The 20,911-nt window shown below is 37.2% G+C and overlaps 1 protein-coding gene across 2 annotated transcripts in view; it reads left to right on the top strand.

Moving 5' to 3' along the window:
* Nucleotides 1-20,911, top strand: part of pacsin1a (protein kinase C and casein kinase substrate in neurons 1a) — a 68,819-nt gene that overhangs the window by 13,543 nt on the left and 34,365 nt on the right. Inside the window, exon 1 of one of the 2 annotated variants that reach the window (XM_057823811.1) lies at nt 8,802-9,013. The exons of the other annotated variant lie outside the window; for it this stretch is intronic. The gene's annotated coding sequence lies outside the window, so the exon portion shown is untranslated. Of the gene's footprint in view, nt 1-8,801; nt 9,014-20,911 lie in introns of those variants that run through there. 2 annotated transcript variants of the gene reach the window in all.

The following is a 20,911-nucleotide window of genomic DNA, read 5'->3' as shown; positions in this document are numbered from 1 at the left end:
AACGATGTATGGTGCAGAGGAGGTGTGTAACGTCTTAACACCTCAAGGCCTCTTTTCCAACTGAAATAAAAAGTTCTTTCTGCCTGCTGCTTACAGCAAGTCGCCACTAGGGGAAGCCGAGCGCAAACAGCAATACCAAAGAAAAACTTAAGATTCTGAGTTAGAATAGCGACATCCTGTGGACGGATGAACAATGTACAATCTTAGAAAGAAATTAAACCCAAAAAGTAGTCAACATAAGACCAGAGGACATAACAATATCTATTCTTGAATCAAAAACATTTCAAGCTTTTTTAAAGATTAAATATTCTAACTGATTGTTTAAAGTAAGTCTGTCAAGGTCATTTTCAGCTAGCTATTTTTCCTATTTCAAGAGATCCGAGTTAAATTTCCTAGAAGCACTGGCGGATAATTTCACTTATTTCTAGTAAATTAGGATGAAAACGGCAATTTAGGTTTGAGGAGGTGTTTTTTGCAGTGTACATACTGTAAAAAAACAAATAAATAAGATTGATATATATGGCAGAAAACACTCAGGTGACTTGAAGTTCCGCTCTGGGACCCCCAATTTGGCCAAATTTTAAAGTTGTCCTATATGCATGTGTGATACATTGGAAAGCTTAAAATCTCAATTTTCTGGGGGAAAAATGTTTTGAACAGGAAGGCCTTTAAAATTTTTTTTTTTTTTTTTAAACAGCGAAACCCTATCTGGAGGTGAGAGCATGAGAGAGCATAATTAAAGACACCGTGATTTTAACGAGATATTATCGTATATTATTTTTTGGACTATAAGCCGTACGTGAGTATTAGTCGCACCAGCACAAAAATGCGCAATGAATAAGAAAAAACAACAACATATAAATCGCATTTTGGGGGGAAATTTACTTGATAAAATACAACATATAGAACAGATATGTCATCATGAAAGGTAATTAAAAATAAAAATACAACAGAGAACAACTTGTTGAATAAGTGTACAGTATGATAATGTTACATGATGCATGAACAACGAAATGCGAAATGCCCTTATGTTAACGTAACATAGCTATTAAGAGTGATTCAGATAACTATAGCATAAAGAATGCTAACAAGTTTACCAAACCATCAGTGTCACTCCAAAACACCAAAATAACATGTGAAATGACATAATATTGTGTTAATAATTACACACATAAGTCGCTCCAAAGTACAAGTTGCACCCCCAGCCAAAGAATGAAAAAAAACTGCGACGTATAGTCTGAAAAATACAGTACTTACCTTGTTTCGATCCAAAAACTCGTGTAGCATCTCACCAAGTGTTAAGACACAGCTATGAATGGCCACAGCCGGACTTTTTGGGGATTTTATTGGTGAAACACGGTAATATTACAAGGGTTGCAAAGCAGAAATCGCAGACATCAAGGAGTGGTCGAGATTTTGTTTTTCAAATATTTACCCTTTTCAACGTTTTTTTTTCTTCCAAATTTTCTTTGTTTGGATTGATTATTAATCATCTAAAATATCGGGGAAAATGCGACAGCAACACAAAAAAATACAATTAAGCGATAGTTATGAGGTAGATATCCGTGACCTATTTACAGACACTATTTTTTTTCATTGTGACGTAATTTGTTTAAAAGTTTAAAATATGCGAGTGCATAATTATATAAAGTTGTTTTTTCTTTAAACTAAATTAGACATCAATTAATGATTATAATAATATATATTATATTATTATATAATAATATAATTTGAATAATAAATATAATTGCTTACCTTCTTTTTATGGCTGGGTTGAAACAAAAGCAGTTGCGCGGCGTCTGTAAACGGGGGGCTCCAGGGTAAAACGGACAAATTAAAAATAGTTTTGGGGCTTTATTGGCAGACCCTCAAAATCAGTACTCGGGTGCAAATATATGTGATCAGGACATCCCTATTAAGAACCATTTGAAGAGTGATGACATCAAATTCAATAACCCTTTTTTAAAAAGCATAACTGTCAAGAAGTTCAATGGAAACGACAATATCATATTGTAGTGATTAACAACCAAATCAAATGATTTATTTTTTAAAGCCCATCCTTAAACCAGTTTAATCATCACACAAAAGCAGCCCACATAATGGTAAACAATGCTTTATCATTGAAATACAGTCGAGTTTTCAATTAAACTAGAGAAAGACATGCAAACACAGGGAGAACTCATGATTACTTAATGATGCTTTCTGATTTATTAATTGGGTTTTTGTTCCCTAGACAACAATATTTGGCTCAGATTTAGCTAAACCCATCCTTGTTGTCTCTAAATAAGTTGCTATCTGGAATGCATGCTGACATGTCAACTTGTAATTTGGAAACTTCGCTGTCTTTGTACTGATTTACTGAAATACATCTGCTCAGGTTTTGTTTTTTCTTTCTTCTAGTGGTTGTTGTTGTTTTCCCTCCTGAGACTTTGTTCAAAGTGGTCTACTTGATGAGTCATAAACACAAGCAGATCTCTAAGTGATAGATGTGATATGGTGCCTTCAGAATAGTACTATAAATAAGGAGAAGCTATGACACATTGGGTGTATCTGTAGAGTATCAGTTGAGTTTTACTTTTACTTGGAACATTTTGTTTTACTTTAACTTCAGCAATTAAGGTCCCTAATTGTGTTGTCTCATTGTAATTTGGTCTGTCCATAGACTTCATAATGATATTGACGGAACACAATCCCCAGACACTGCGCCCTTCAAGTAGAGGGCCGTCCCACACTCCGCTTCAGTCGGTCGAAGTCGGTTGCAGTTATTTTCTCAAACACATGCAGCGATCCAACGCCGGATTTAGGTTGAAAAAGTACAAAAGTTGTACCGCATGCAAACAGTAAGGATAATCTCAGTAGTGATTTGTTTGAGGATTCAAGGTAATTATTATATTTTTCGTTCCATGCATGCATTTTGAAACGTGAAAAAAATCAATGGCAGAAATTAACAGCTACGACATTGGCGTCATAATTCACAATATTTACGTAAAATAAATGCTAACTGCCCGGTTTTTGCTGTTAACCAAGAATCGAAACTGTTTTACATTCATATTTATAAAGAATTCAGGGATTTACGGATTTATTCACATAAATTATCAATGTAAAAACTCTTTGTCGTGAAAAGGCGGCGCCAAAGTGGCTTAAAGACTAGCAGCACATTCGACATATTTACGTAAAATAAATGCTAACTGCCCGTTTTTTTGTGTTTTTTTTTTTTGGGGGGGGGGGGTTGTTTTAACCAAGAATCAAACTGTTTTACGTCCATATCTATAAAGAATTTGGGGATTTAAGCATTTATTCACAAGAATTTTCAAAGCAAAAAGCTCATTGTGTTTCCACTCAGTCAGCTTTGACGGAGATAGCCCCCCTATTAATCGGCCCCGTGTCCTATCAATATATCATGAAGTCTATGGTCTGTCCTTGTTAGCATCATTTTTCAAATGTGCAAGTTGAGAAGTGTTGACACCACAATACTATAACATTTTCATTCAAATATATTTATTTATTCAATAGAACAAAATCAACATAACCCAAAATCTAAAAGGTTCTGTTCTCCACCTACGTGAAGTTGGCCCCCAATCAGATGCAAATTTATAGAAAAACGATGCCATTTGTTTGTGCTAGGTTCGTGCTGAAATTTTTTTCGTTTGTGCTGCATTTGGATTAAAAGTGGCTAAAAATGGTGTCAATCGTTTGTGCTATGTACATGCTGGTTTGTGCTGTAATAATTTTGAGTGATGATGTGACTCGCAGCCCACCATTTGCTGCAAAATGGACCCGAAAAGGTGCCATTCATTTGTGTTACGTTTGCGCTAGTTGCTGGGACACCCCTCTGTTATTGAGAGAGTTGGTATGCTCCGTCAGCTGCAATGGAGGGGCTGTGATTGATGTCATCCCTCAAAATTGATATCAATATCTATCAAACGACAGCAGCAAAACCGAAAATTATGGCACCATTGCGGTTCCGTTCCGCCGTAAATGGGGGGCTGTGTGACATCACCACTCAAAATTTATATTTAAAAAATCAATAGCAGCTCAGACAAAACTTTTTACAGTACAAACGTGGCACAAACGATTGACATCATTTTTATATAAATTTGCATCTGATGGGGAGTCGAATTCACGGAGGTTTTCTCTTTGTATTGGTAGAATGAAACAAATGGTTTGGATCTGTACATCCATGAATACATGTATAATGTGTCCACCTCCCACACTCTCATTCCACTAAAATGTGCATTACTGCCTTCAAGCAGTGCTTAAGAATTCACAAGATCAGAAGTAAGTGCAGCAACAGGCAGCTTAATTGAAGAGCACTATTCACATCACCATAGTTCATTCCGTCATCAGCTACTATCAAATCGAGTCTGGTTCTCCTTCGCCCTGCTCTCTAGCCGTCTCTCTGTATTTGCGCCCCACCACGTCTCTACGCTGTCACTGGGAGGATGGTGACAAAAGCCTTGATTGTTACATAAGCACTGCAGCATTATGCAGGACGCTGGGTGCAATCATAACTGAGTGCAATTATGTATGTATATAGATAGTTGGGCAAAGTCACCTATTGATGATGTAACATAATACTCGAGTGCTTAGTATTCACGTTCACTGCCAAGTATACCTTCATGTTATCTTTATGTTTATATTAGAATTTAAATAGAAAAAAATACTACCCATTCATAAAGAGGAGAGATAAGGAAAATCCCAAGGCACAAAGAATGATGCACAACCTTGACTGTGCAGTACCGCTGGAGGCGTTTGACAATGTAGTCATACCTCTAACATATACACTATTTTAGTTTTACGCCGTGATCTATAACACAAGGTCGCGAATCACAATACACTTTCTGTGCCAAGAAAAGGCTTCTTAATGAAAGCAATGATATTAACAGATGTTTTACTATTTTACTGTACATAAACAGCAATCTCATGAATGTGGTATTGATATTTGAAGAGCTGAATTCTAAATATGCTATTAACTTACAGGTCTAGCTTTAGACAGTTGGGTAATTTAAGTATTCTCATTATGTGTTATAGGCCTGCTCTTAGCTAGTGTAGCTTTCAACCGGAATACTGCATAGGGAATACTAACCGAGCCTGGGCTGCCGGTTGCGGGGATGGAGGTGTTTGAGGGTGTCCCTCGTCGCCCTGCGGCAGCTTCTCGGCTCTCTGCTGCTCTTGCCTTCCCCTCTCTTTTCTACCCGGGTAGCCTCTTTGGGTCCCGGTGTGGGTCGCTGACTGAGTTCCGGTGGATCAGCGGGGTGTTACCCCCTCCGGGTGGGGATCCTGTCCTGCCCTGGGACTATTCGGCCGTGGGGGTCCCACAATGTGTTGTGTCGGTTGGGGGGTTGCGGCGTAGATTGGTGGGCAGTGGGGGGCAGTAGTGCGTCCCCTCACCCCTTCCCCGAAGGCTGGTTAATGGGGGCGCGGATGGTCTGGGGGACCACCCTAGTGGTGGCCCCCTTGCCGGAGCTGCGGGAAGAGGGATTTGCCGCTCTGCCCCCTCCCCCGACTGGCTGGCGTGGCCCAGGGGCAGCCACTGTGCAGCATTTCCACTTGTCAGCAGGACTATCACACGTCTGATGGGATTCACGCACGACTGGGTGCAATTATGCACACTCAAGTAAAGAGACTGTCGGTGTCAGGATTAGCAATCAGGCAGCATAGAATAAGATGTCAAAATATCCACACATTCAAAGTGATTCACATAATAATGGGTTCTACAGCTCACATTGGTGATTTGTGTACGCTCCACCTCGCTAAATCACATCTTTTTTTTGACTGTATATCATACTCCCATGTGATACGTTAAAACTGTTCAGACCATAGGGACACTCAGATTCCCATTCTCTGTGTCATGAACAGGAAAGGTTAAAAAAAAAAAAAAAAAAAGTAAACACTCCATGGAGTCTTTTTGCCTTTAAACCATGATTGAACTGTAGTTCTGTACATGATAATGTTCAGTGCAAAAAAAAAAAAAAAAATCCTTCTATATATCATGTTAGTGCATTGTCCCTCAGACAGTTTGCCTAATGATGGCGAAACCTGCACCAGGCACCGTTGTTTCCTGGCAACAGCCAAGAGATGACTTTTCCTACCCGTGTGACCACCTCCACTGTTTTCCCTGGGATTGCCGCACCTTGACTCCAGCTTGCCTTTCCTCATGTCACATCAGTCTCTGCCTCCATGTCAGTTGTTGTTGCTTGTCACCACCCAGACGCTGCTGCCTCACCCTGTTTGTCTCTGTCACCCCCGTGTCACTCTGCCTAAGCCCATGTCTCAATGAAAGACCTCCCTCTGTCTCGCGCTTAGCGTGTCCTGTTTTAGCTCTCAGTGGACGCACTGGGTGTTTGTGCCTTTCAAGTACTGCCCATTCGGTGCAAACTAACAGCTTGTCACCCCTGAAAATTTTAGCCAAAGCATAAGATTATCGATGTACATACTTCTTTATTTTAAGTTACAATTACTGTTGTCTAACCAGAAGAAGGGCTAATGTGCAGCAGGGTAAAGTTAGTACATCTCTATGGAATCTTCTTACTGTAACAAGCTTACGTTTGTTGTGATTCCCATTGAGCGCTAGAAATGGCTCATGGCGGACACTCAAACGTATCAGGAACATGTCAAACTGTGACATCCTTTATTTCTGTATTTACTTAGCAGTTCAAATCAAGTACTATACATAATTTTAGGATAAATGAAGACGCCATACGGTTTGAAAGTGAATTGTTATGTGTCTTTGTGTAAGTGCTACATTTGGCTTACCCTCAAGTCTCAGTTAACTAGGGCTGCAGCTATCGATTATTTCAGCAATGGATAAATCTATTGACTAGTTGGTTTGAATAATCGAAATTTGAGGAGATGTAGAAGGAAATAAACAAGTGTTTATGCTTGCAATGATATTTATTTTGGCTTGCTAAGCTTGCACTTTCAAAAGGGCATTAAATGCGAATACAAAATAAAATTCCTTAGTGTTTCTTCAAACTATGCAGGATTGCGCTTTTATTAAAAAATGAAAATACCTGAGCTTAAGCTCAAACAAGATTAAAAAAAAAAAGAAAAAAGATGCTATGGCTTTTTTTGTTTAAAAAAATTTTTTTTTTTTGCAAAGATCTTAAATCGTTCAAACACATTCTATTCTCACAAAAAAATTCAAAATATACTTCTAAGCTACATTACGAATGCATAAACAAACAAACTCAAACAAAACTGGGGCGCAGTCGGATTCAGCCATTAGACGCATTATGTCGTATTCACTGTTGCCACTAGAGGGGATTGTTTCCACCTAAGTCAATAAAATTAAATGCAAACACTTTCACCACAAAACATTACAACACCACTCGAATTAAACAAACACTCGAAACAGCAAAATTTGATTTGAAGCTTATTTCTAATCGAGTTAATCAATTAATCGTTGAAGCCCTACACATAGCCCATTTTTTAGTAAGAATCAAAACTGGCTCGCTAAATTTATTTCTGCCAGGTGGATTACTATGGGAGCCCTTAAAAACATTTAAACAATTAGGCATTTCATAGTGTTCTACCTCAAATTCCATAAACATTTAATGAAATTACCGTATTTTTTGCACTATAAGGCACACTGCATTAGAAGGTGAACCTTTAATGAATCGCCTATTTTAAAACTGTTTTCATATATAAGGCTCTCAGCTAGGGGTATGACAAAATATCGAAATGGTGATATATCGTGATACTTTGTATCCCAAAAGGTTATCGATAAGCTCATGTCAAGAATCGAGATGTCGTTTTAAAAAGGTGTCAATTTAGAAAAAAAAAAAAAAAAAAAAAAAGGCTGCCATTGAGAGTGCTGGACGCCCAATCCTTTGAGACTGGGAACGTTCGTTCATTCAAAACCAGAGCATTCACAGTCATTCGGTTCGATTTTCGGGGCATTTACAGGTCACTTGCTTTTAATTTTAGGGCATTTACAGGTCATTTCCTGTTGAGTTGGAGTCACTGCCTATTCATTTGGGTGATTCCCAGGTCACTTTCTGTTCTGTAACGCAAAATAAACAGCAAGTGACCCATTAAATGCCCCAAAATCAACAGGAGGTAACTGAAAATCAACAGGTAAATGTTCTTAAATGGCCCAAAATTACTCATTGCCTTGCATTGGCTGCCACTGACAGCCATAGACGTTCAATCGTTTGAAATGGGAGGGATGGCAGCGAATGATTCGTTCATTCGCTGCCATCCCTCCCATTTCAAATGGATTGGACATCTACTAGTGATAAACTCATTCCAATTCACAGCAGAAGCTTGTTTTTCTGTTTATTAGTTTTTTTGTAGAATATCCTAGAATGATTTCCTGACCAATGTATCGAAAATCGTTGTATCGCTATATCGTCAGATCATCGTTATCGTGAGCTTTGTATCGCAAATTGTATCGTATCGTATCGTGAGGTACCAAGAGGTTCCCACTCCTACTCATCGCATCATAATGCGTATAAAATAGCCACAATAGTAGAGGCTGGGGTTACATTATGCATGTTGCTGTGAGACCTGTTGCAGCTCAATGTTGATTCATATATAAAGCGCACTGTCTGTTTTGAGAAAATTTAAGGCTTTTATGTATGCTTTTTAGTGCAGAAAATACAGTAACTGGAGAATAACACAGAAAGCATAAGAGTTTTTGGTACATAACTTTGCAAACACTTCCCAGACGAAGTTGCCATGGCCACCTTGCTGTGCTGCCAGATTTGTGGCGTGGCCTTCACTAATTTGTATGTCAACCTCGCATTTGTGTCCGATCCTCCCCTTTGCGCTTCTTCCAGGCGAGCTCCCTCCCCCTCTAAAGCTATTCAAGTGGCACACCGCAGGATTATCCCTCAGCATCTGAGACACACTTGTTTGGTCGCGCTTGTCCTCTCCGGGTTTACTTTCGCAGCATAGGTCATAGTCAACATTTGTCTTAGCTTTCAGATGACCTGTTATTAGAGCTACATTTGGAATCCATAATCACTCATCTTGCGGGTTTTGCTGTATTTTAATGGACGCAATGATGGTAAGTGAACATGCACAACAATATGCAGTTACAGCAAATACATTCAAAGCTTTAGTTGTGACATACATACTGGAAAAAATGCCTCTTCTCAAATAAGTAAAAAACTTACTTGAAATGAGATCAGATTTGCTTATAACAAGAAAATCCTGCCAATGGAACAAGCAATTTTTGTCGTGGTAAGAATTCTTAAAATAAGACATCCATTCAGGATGAACTAGTAAACTATAACTAGTTTAAAGATCTCGTTGAACTAGTAAAATATAACTAGTTTCAAGATCGCATTCATCCTGAATGGATGTCTTATTTTAAGAATTCTTACCAAGGCAAAAATAGCTTGTTTCATCGGCAGAATTTTCTTACTTGTTATAAGCAAATCTTATCTCATTTCAAATCATTTTTTACTAGTTTTAGAAGTTGCATTTTTTTCCATATGAACTGATGTAGTGTCAGAAACATTCAGCATGGCTATGATGGCAATCTCAGAGGCAGTGAACACTGAATATACTAGAAAATGTGAAGGATGTTGATAATTTCATTTTACATAACACTTACAGTACCACCTCCCACTATTGTTTTCTCTTTTCTATCTCCTGGGATGCAAGACTGTTGTATTCATTTTGTGCGGGTGCTTTGCAGCCTTATGAGTCACCAAACTATGAATTTTGCATTGGGACTGACTCATGAACAGTGATGGATGAAGTACTCACTTTTTTTTACTTAAGCAAAAAAATACATGCGTAAAAGTACAAGTATCTAAGAAAGAATTTACTCAAGTAAAAATACAAAAGTACTTCCTTCAAAATTTAGTTTATGAATATAAAGTAAAAGTATTTTTATTTTCTCCTGTGTAATATATATATATATATATATATATATATATATATATATATATATATATATATATATATATATATATATATATATATATATATATATATATTAGGGCTGTCAAATTTATTGCGTCAACGTGCGGTAATTCATTTTTTTAATTAATCACGTTAAAATATTTGACGCAATTAACGCATGCACTGAATGACCCGTTCATGCTTTGCCTCAAACAGTTTACAATGACGCCGTTTTAGCATATTGAGAGCGAAAAGGCAGAGAAATGCAAGTGGACACAGGCGTTCATTGGACCATGCCTTTTATTGGCTTAAACTTTGGCAAATGTTTCACAACAAATAGAAGTACTGTGACGAACGACGTGGAGGAGAATGAAAGAAGTCGATCTTTTTCTTGACACGCTTAATTGAACACAACGCAGAACATACTGTATACCATTTGCAGCCACTATTAACAGTCATGGTAGCCCAACTTCCCATCATGCATTCGGGTGGAGCAGGAAACGATCTTTTTCTTAACACGCCTAATTGAACACAACGCAGAACATATTGTTTACCATTTGCAGCTACTACTGACAGTCATGGTTACCTAACTTCCCATCATGCATTTGGGCGGAGCAGGGGACGATCTTTTTCTTATCACGCTTAATTGAACACAACGCAGAACATACTGTATACTATTTGCAGCCACCACTGACAGTCATCGTTGCCCAACTTCCCATCAAGCATTTGGGCGGATCAATTACATCTCTACAGTATCATTTAGTGAAAGCATAACAAAAATAATATTCCTATCTCTCAAAAAATAATGTTCACAAAAAGAAAAGCGCTCAATGCAAAGAGAAATGGCGTTTCCAATCAAAATAGCTATGCAGAATAAACATAAAACTTACTCAGACTAGATCTGTAATAAAATTAAAACCCGCCATTGACACCTTGTGGTGTATTTCAATCACTACCTTACATAATTAAAGACACTCTGGAAGAACGATTGGGAGTCAATGTGACATCACAGAGCGGGACGTCAGTTTATTGAAATATGACAATTTTACTAATTGTATTAAAACGAAAACATTAAGAGGGGTTTTAATTACGGCTGTCAAAATTATCGTGTTAACGTGCGTTAATTAATTTTTAAAATTAATCACGTTAAAATATTTGACGCAATTAACGCACATGACCCGTTCAGACAGATTTAAATGACAGTTCAGTGAAATGCCCACATGTTAACTGTGTTTTATGGAGTTTTGCCGCCCTTTGCTGGCACTTGGGTGCGACTGATTTTATAGGCTTCAGCACCCATGAGCATTGTGTAAGTAATTATTGACATCAACAAAGGCGGGCTACTAGTTTATTTTTTTTGATTGAAATTTGTACAAATTTTATTAAAACAAAAACATTAAGAGGGGTTTTAATATAAAATTTCTATAACTTGTACTAACATTTATCTTTTAAGACCTACAAGTCTTTCTATTCATGGATCGCTTTAACAGAATGTTAATAATGTTAATGCCATCTTGTTGATTTATTGTTATAATAAAAAAAATACAGTCCCTATCTACCGTATGTTGAATGTATATATCCAACTTGTGTCTTATCTTTCCACTCCAACAATAATTTACAGAAAAATATGGCATATTTTATAGATGGTTTGAATTGCGATTAATTGCGATTAATTACGATTAATTAATTTTTAAGCTGTAATTCACTCGATTAAAAAACTTAATCATTTGACAGCCCTAGTTTTAATATAAAATTACTATAATCTGTACTTAAATGATCTTTTAAGATCTTTTAAGTCTTTCTATCCGTGGATCCCTTTAACAGAAAGAATGTTAATATGTGTTGTGTGTATATATGTGCTTATCTCCATTGCTGATTTCAATGATTATTAGTAGTAGTAGTTTTTGCTTTATTTTTATTTTTATTTTTGTTTTATTTTTATTTATTTATTTTTATTCTGTGATTAAATGCGATTTTTACGTTGTGTTGATTTAAATGTGATTTTTATGGTCTTCATGTGATGTAAAGCACTTTGAATTGCCTTGTGTTGAATTGTGCTATATAAATAAATTTGCCTTGCCTTGCCTTGCCTTGCCTTGCCTTGCCTAGTAACGTTAATGCCATCTTGTGGATTTATTGTTACAATAAACAAACATATATGGCGGAAAACAATGAGGTGACCCCCAATTCGGCCAACTTTCAAAATTGTCCGATATGCATGTGTGACACATCATTGGAAATTTTAAAATCTTAATTTTCTTGGGGAAGAAAAATTTTGAACAGGAGGGCATTTAAAAAAAAAAAAAAAAAAATTAAACAGCAAAACCCTACTTGGAGGTGAGAGGATATAAGAACAGAATTAAAGACGCCATGATTTTGACGAGACATTATCACGTACTTACCTTGTTTCGATCCAAAAACTCCATGTAGGATGTATTACTGAGTGTCAAGACACAGCTGTGAATGGCCACAGCCTGATTTTTGGGTGATTTTATGGATGAAACACGGTAATATAACAAGGGTGGCGATGCAGAAATCGCTGACATCAAGGAGTGTTCGAGATTTTCTTTTTCATATATTTACCCTTTTAAACGTTGTTTTTCAATTTACATAAAAGACCTCATCATGTTTACATCTTACATGTCGCAGAAAATGCAACAGTAATGAAAAAAAAAACAAGTGATAGTTATAAGGTAAAGTCATTGTTTTAAATGAAATATTAAATATCAATTAATGATTCTAAGCTAAAAATGACAGACATTTTGAATAATAAATATAATTAATTACCTTCATTTTATGGCTTGGTTGAAACAAAAGGGGTTGCACGACGTCTGTAAACGGGGGTTTCCAGGGTAAAACGGACAAATTAAAAATAGTTTGGGGGCTTAATGAGCCATGAATCTGCTATGGCAGCATATAGACATATTGATCCGTCAAACACAACAGTTCTTTTGGCTCAAAATACAGCAGTTATTTTAAAGAGGAGTGCAAGAGCAGAAACTGCTTTTTCAGTCTTGTCTGTGTTTTCGCAAAATATATTTTAATATACATACATACAGAGATCTGAGTCTATATTTAAAGAAAGAACCAGAAAATTCCTTGATTGCTCAGTTCTATTTAAAACTGCAGACTGGAAAAAACAAGTAATAAAATTGACTGCACTGTAAACAAAAGCATAACAAGCTCAAAATCTCCTAAATTTATCTTAATGGTGGACTACAAGCAACTATCAGGAGCAAACCGCCTCCTACCGTTCAAGAGTGAAGTGTTTTTTATTGGTCAATATCTTCTTCACCGGCCTAATCTTGCTTGTACTCATGTTGCTGCCTCTAGTGCTCAGTTACGGTATATTTGCACGGGGCTTATCGATTGCGCCGGAGGTATGAAAACAAAACTACCAATTCACAATGACAAAAAGAAAACAAACAAATATAATGTGTAACACAGGCGACAATTTGAAAAGTAGTGCCGTAAAAAGTACAGATACCTGCTGTAAAATTTAATGAAGTAAAAGTAAAAAGTACCACTTCATATTTGTACTCAAGTTAAGTTCAGAGACACAAAAATGTACTAAAGTACAGTAACAAAGTACTTTTACTTTGTTTCATTCTACCCCTGCTCATGAATGGATTGTGCACATATATGCAAAAATGTACAGAGGACAGGATTCTTTTTCAGAGTTAATGGGTGCATAAAGTTTAGCTTCTCATGACTTGGTTTGATTTGTTAAAGTATAGTGGAATCATGCTGAAAGTGAACTGGCTTCTCTGTTGTTGTCGTCATTAAAAGTAGCGTATTCGACACCTCAGTTAATGGACAGGCTGCTTGACTAACACCTTCTGATGGTTGCTGAGATTATCAAGGTGCTTTAGGCTTCTTGTAATAACTGGAGAAGATAACATTTATAGTGTCCCCAGGCTGGCAATTTATCTTTTTTTTTTTTTTTTTTCTTTTAGATCCTTTCAGAGACATTTTTATGTTTTGTTTTTTTTTTATTCCTGACCAAAATATTTTGCTACACATAAATTCCCTGACAGTAAATTAAGTTTGTAGGAACTCAGTGAAGTGTTTAGAATAATCTGTCATTGGATTTTTTTTTTTACCCTGTCAAGGTCATCAGCAATTTATGGTGCTCGGTAAAAAATTACATTGTCAAAACATTGGAACAATGGCATAGGTTCGCATAGAGACGAAATGGACATAACACTACGAACTTTTCAGGATGCTCAAATTGTCCTCACCAACTTTTAAGCCACCTTATTTTCATCATATAATTAGTTCAGTTATATTGGCAATTTAGATTGTCTTTGTAAGGATAGAATTGACCCTACCATTATCAAGCCCAGACTTGCATTTTACCCCCTTTCACTTGCTGAATGTGCCAGTCCATTTTTTTCCCTGAAACACACATTTGTTTGGCTGATGACTTGATTACACCCTCCTACCCCCCAGCACCACCACACAGACACGCACTTCCGACAGAAATACAACATATCGACAACATGCCGCCTCCTCCTCCCCCTTTGAAGAGGAGGGATATTAGTTTAGTTTTTAGTTTTTATTAGTTTTTATTAGAAGTTTTTTTGTTTTGTTTTTTGCCAGCAGCAGCCACTGTAAGTAATGTAAAAATGTTGTGGAGTTGGGGAACACACCACTAATTTTGCGACTGAAAGTCAAGCCTGCATCAGAGTTAGCATAACATTAAACTCTGTGAATTTGTTAACCTACAAGACTCGAGTAGGAAGGTGCTTAGAGAGAAGTGTCCTCCTATATGTGTTTTCTATTCCTAACGTTATTTAAACTGTGAGAAATTGAGCGAACTGAACCGTATTTTCAAATATCGCAATTTAAATCTGCTAATAAAATCCAGACATTTATTATGGAAGTTTTCAAAATTTTTCTTTTGTAGCTTTTGAAAACGAAGGTTTGAATTGAACGGTGTATCACCTGAACCAAGATATATGAAAGTTAGTATAAGTCAATACACATTTATTTTGCATTGATCATTTATCCTATCAAATAATTAGGTTCATATTTGTGACAAATGGAGCCCTGACCCCCTTTCACCAAATCTGTTCGGTCTTATTAATGTCCTATCCCCAGCAAAAAGTGTACATGCAGATTATATCGTACCTACCAATGTTGAGACCAAACCTACGCTCTTGGATTGGAATAATTTATAAAACAATTAGTAGTTGACTGAGCAACTATAAGGATTTTCGATCTCATGCAGTGGCAACATGTAGTAGTGACACGTCTGCATAGCTTAGCTTCCTGCTAAGTTACGTTACACTATACACTGATAAATGTTTTCTTCGCTAAATCTCTTTTTTATTTTAGTGACTGATACAGTACAGAAATATAAAAGAACATAAATGGTTTAATGTGTAAAATATACTGTGAGTCTGTAATCATAATGCCGTAATCAGTGCTTATTTGTAAATCATAAGGTGCCGGAACGCAAAGTACATATGACAGCGCAGAGATGAGGAGACGAGCACAGGTCCCCGAACATACGCAGAAAATGAGGCGAAAAACAACACACAAATGCCCACTTGCCATGCTGTGGGACTTACAAGCCTCAATTTCAGATAATATCCATTGTATAAATGTTATGACAACAATTTACAATTATTTAGCCTATACTCTGCACAGCATAATCATTGATGAAAATCTATAGATTGATATAAGATGCTAGACGGACAGATAGAAGTGAAAAGCTCAGCAATGCCGATCTGAAAAACAAACCATTTAATTGGAAGGGAAATAGAAATGAGTGTTGGAGTCCAGTCAAACAAACGTCATTGTAAGAACAAATTACATCGCAATCAAATGAAGAACTCAAGAGTGGAAAGTATCCATTTAGTGAGTAAAATGGCTGTTCTTCCTAGAAACTTCAGTGGCAGGTGGCACATTTTGTATAAGGGCTTTTTTATTTGGTATTTAGAGACCTAACCCAGCTCTATCAACACCAGCATAACATTACAATTTTACAATATAACATAAACACCCAATGCAAGGTTATGTGGTATTAGAGAGACAGACGGACAAATAGATAGAGAGAGTGTCAACCCAACTTCCAGTCTGCCTGCTGGCCTGTTTTGTTATGTGGAACCACGCATGACACAAAACCTGGAATGATTGCCCTCAGCACTTATGGAGTGGCAGACTGACCGACTCATGCCAGAAAGCCCAAATGTTCAGATTTTCTCGATCTGCGTGGAGGCGGGTTAGTAATTTTGAATAAGTATGTGTGCACATCCATTTGCAAAACTGTGTTCTGCATTGCAGTGAGCGTGATGCATTCTTCGCTAATCACCAGTCATCTTCTTACAACGATGTTGTCAATGCATTCAAATGTCACATTCACCCTGGCCTGCCATACCCTTGTCTTTCCTGTCTCCTGGAAATCTGTATTAGCAGCCACTGATATGTGACTGGATGCCACTCTGCTTAAAATGATGGATTCCAGTCCAGATAAATTTTGTTTTTTTGGTTCAGAAAAAATATATATTTGCCTTTTGGGCTGTTTCTTTCTTTCTTTCTTTCTTTCTTTCTTTCTTTCTTTCTTTCTTTCTTTCTTTCTTTCTTTCTTTCTTTCTTTCTTTCTTTCTTTCTTTCTTTCTTTCTTTCTTTCTTTCTTTCTTTCTTTCTTTCTTTCTTTCTTTCTTTCTTTCTTTCAGAAGTATCGGCTATAGAATTCTGGTCAAAATAACACAAAAAATATGCAATGCAATTATTTATCTTGCTTTTATTTCGTCTAATACTCAGGGTACCCCTTCTCCGACAGAGAAGTTTTAGTTAAAAATATCCACTAATAAGTTCATATAGGCAGAAATTCCCAGGGGTTGTTCAAGTCAATGCATTAAAATTTACTTGACATTTCAAATAGCTTAAATTGCCTCAAAAAATGGACTTAAACGTTATAAACTGAACATAATTGAGGAGATCCGTGCAAACAGTAAGAATAGGTTTATGAAATTTAGTGATCAATTGCATGTTTTTTGGTATTTGTAACTGAGAATTTTAGAGCTGTTTGATATGCCATTTTAATGTTTTTGTTTGGTTTTTGAACATCTAGACAAGTTTGGCGGCCATTTATCCAATGCTACTAAAAATCATTCTTAAATGTACATTGGACATTTCTACAGTTGTCTAGAAATTTTGAAACTTCAGCTGACTCCTCACAATTTAAAGGCCTTGTCATAGACTTCATAATATATTGACGGGGCGTGGGTCCGATTCATAAGGGGCCTATCTCCTTCAAAGCTGACCAAGTGAAAACACAAGAGCACACAAGAAAAAAACAAGAGCTTTTTCATTGAAAATTCTTGTGAATAAATGCTTAAATCCCTGAATTCCTTATAGATATGGATGTAAAACAGTCTCGATTCTTGGTTAAAAGCAAAAAAAAAAAGGGCAGTTAGCATTTATTTTACGTAAATATGTCAAATGCGCTGCTAGTCTTTACGCCACTGTGGCGGCACCTTATCACCACAAAGAGTTTTTCATGTTGAAAATTCGTGTGAATAAATGTTCAAATCCCTGAATTCTTTATAGATATGAAAGTAAAACAGTTTCAATTTTTGGTTAAATGCAAAAAACCGGACAGTTGGCATTTATTTTAAGTAAATATTGCGAATTATGATGCCAATGCCGTAGCGGTTAATTTTTCCCATTGATTTTTTCACAACAGTTCAAAATGCATGCATGGTATGAAAAATATAATAACTACCTTAAATCCTCGAACAAGTCACTCCTGAGACAATCGTTCCTGTTTGTATGCGGTACAGCTCTCGTACATTTTCAAACTAAATCCTGCGCTGGATTGCTGCACGTGTTGAATAACTGCGACCGACTGCAAACAACTGAAGTGGACTGTGGGACTGCCCCCTACTTGAAAGAGTGGCGCAGTGTCTGTGGAATGTGTCTCATCAATATCATTATGAAGTCTATGCTTGACATTTCGAGTAGCTTAAATTGCCCCCAAAAAATTGACTTAAACAGCCAAACCTGAACATTATTGAGAAGATCTTGCCTGGCACCGCCAGACTATTCTCCCCGTATTTTTCAAACACTGTGAGAAATAGTCTGGGACCCAGCCCATTAACGGCCTCTCGAACAAGCACAAAATCAACCGTCCAATCAGATTAGTTTATTTACGTGACGTGTTCTTAACGAATAACGTCACTCTTGCGCAGCAAAGGTCGTCTCTACAACTACACAGATGGCGAACGGGAGAGCCGAAAATATGTTTCAATCCGCGGTAAAACCAGTTTTAAATGACCAAAAACACATCGACACAAGTCATTGACAACAGTCAACATGGCTCGCGCAAGCCATGTTTGATAAACGTCTCCATTCTCCGCTCACGCTAATTACTTGTCGCTTTAACAACGTCACGTCTGCCCGTTGCTGATTGGTCCACTCCGCTGTCTGTTTGCTGTGGCTTGCTCCGCCCTCGGAATTTGATCCGCCGGACAGTCGCCAGACTCAGTCGCTGGGAACAGCGGTGAGTCTAGTATAGACCCTACTCACCAACGTCACAGAATGATGTGTCGCTGTATCCAGCCGCCATATTGTCCGTCTCTATTTAGCCCTATTCTCAATGGTTTCAATTAGTCGTTCAGTTTATAGAGCAATTCATGGAAGCCCCGGTGCTTTCAGACGCTGTAAACTCATTGGATGCGTTGCATAAAAGGCGTTATGTGGAAAAGCTTCAGTCTATCCATTCACCAGATCCATATTTGATGCCTAAATCGATATTTTTCGACCCGCTGTCTTCGCCCTTTCTGCCTGATATCTGCTACCCTGATATCTACAACTATCTTGGCCACACAAAATCAGCCTATTCTCACGAAAGTTTGAAAAACTTTAAGAGCAGCACTCTAAGCAACATTACCCTGCGTGATTTCTAAAATGGCGACAATCCAAAAAAAAAAAAGTCGACTGCGATGGCCGACGCTTCAAGGATAGGTGGATATTGGACTATTTCTTCAATAAAACACGCAACAACTGTGTCTGCCTCATTTGCAAAGAGACAGTCGCTGTTTTCAAAGAGTTCGATGTGACGCAATATTATTAAACAAGACACGCTGACATGTACGACAACATTACAGGGAAGATCCGCAGCGAGAAATTATAGCAACTTGAAGCTAGTTTATTTTTTCACAGCAGCAGTATTTCGCAACAGTTCGAGTGTCGAAAGAGAAAGCCACAAAGACGAGACTGTTGAAATTATGAATTAGAAAAACAATAAAGCAAATGTGACACACAGAAGGGCTTGCTAAAATTTGTTTAAATATATTGTTCTATATAAATCAGCCAAGGTAGCCCCCCGCATTTTTACCACACCAAATCTGGCCCCCTTTGCAAAAGGTTTGGACACACCTGTTTAACTGATGATCCGTAGACGAGGCCAGCTTCTTTCACTTGGTACCAGCTAAATATTATTCAAAATGTAATGATGGTGGAAGAAATAAGCATCTTGAATTTGAAACTGTATGTTGTCGGTTATTAGCCTCGCAATGATCTTAATTGTGGTTGTCAGCCCAAAACCCTCTAAATATATATTAAATGCATCTTACCAGATATAAAATGACTACTACATAATCCGTGGTAATCGTTTGGAGCCCAGTTTTCTCGTCGAATTGCAGCAGTCCATCTCGCTCTCCTCTCCGGGTCTCTCGGAATACGGTAGAACTTCAAGTCTCTCCGTCTATCTTCTCTGTAATTGCAACCAACCGCCACACACGCCTTCACCATTTTGATTATTAATGTTAACGAGCAGAAAAACACGCCATAGTAGGAGGAATTTACGTAGTGGTAATGCATCAACACGACGAGTAGACGGACAATATGGCGCGGAGGCGTGGTTGTGACGTCATGTGAGTAGGGTCTATACCAGGCAAGAGAAGATCTGTGCAGACAGTTAGAATAGGTTTATGAACTTTAGTGATCAATTGCTTGTTTTTCTGTATTTGTAACAGAGGATTTTAGAGCCGTTTGATATGCTCTTTCCATGTTTTTGTTTTGTTTTTAGAACATTTAGACAAGTTTGGCGGCCATTTATCACATTGGTACTAGAAATCAATCTGAAATGTACCGTATTTTTCGGATTATAAGTCGCACCTGAGTATAAGTCGCACCGGACATAAAATGCCCAACAAAGAGGAAAAAAACATATACATATATAGTGCGAATTAGCTTGTGCATGTGCAGAAAACTTTTTAATTACTTTCTCCCAAATAATTCAAAAACTTGTTTTAACTGCTCATTTGTGAATACAATTACTTCTCTAACAATATATAATTTGTGATACATACATGTTATTTTTCTAAAGGAGTGACAAAAAAAGTTTCAGATTTTTTGTCTTAGCTTCTCACAAGCATTGATGACTACTACTTCTACAGTCTTTGTGGCAATATAAAAGCAGGAGTTTTGATGTAAGATTGTCAGGGGCGTCACTACACCTAATACAATAATGGGGCACTGCGAGCGAGCAAATTTTGTTTTCACACTCATCTATTATAAAAAGTCAGAAATAGCCTTTGAAACTATATATAATCAAACCAAAGTACAAGTTTCTGCAAAAGAAAAAAACAGTTCAAATACCACATATCAAATTAACAAAATATTTAACAAAGCTCTTGAGTGAGAGCGTCGCATTTAGTTGTCATTGTATTCATAGCCAGTTAGCTAAAAGATGAAAGCTAAACTTCACTTCAATCTGCGACCGGAGAAATTTACCACATTTTTTAGCCTGATACGTAAAGTTGAACCATTTAATTCACAATTCATTAGAGTAGGCCAAACAAACATCAACACAGAGGAAGCTGTAATTTGCACCGTCGACTGTATGATTAGCAGAAAAAATTCATCACTATTAAATGGTGTCTATAAAAAGCGCCAAACAATGACTCAACTTGTGATTTATGGTTGGAGCATTAAAATAGGCTACCCTTCTTTGTAGCAACCATGTTTTATCCCACATTACGACTTTACAACACATCAGAATGAATTTCCAACACAGCAACTCAGATCAGTCGATACA

Source organism: Corythoichthys intestinalis, chromosome 2, assembly GCF_030265065.1.
Source record: "Corythoichthys intestinalis isolate RoL2023-P3 chromosome 2, ASM3026506v1, whole genome shotgun sequence".
NCBI classification, from domain to species: Eukaryota; Metazoa; Chordata; class Actinopteri; order Syngnathiformes; family Syngnathidae; genus Corythoichthys; species Corythoichthys intestinalis.
The sequence above is the reverse complement of the archived record's forward strand: the minus strand, read 5'-3'. Positions and strand labels throughout refer to the sequence as shown.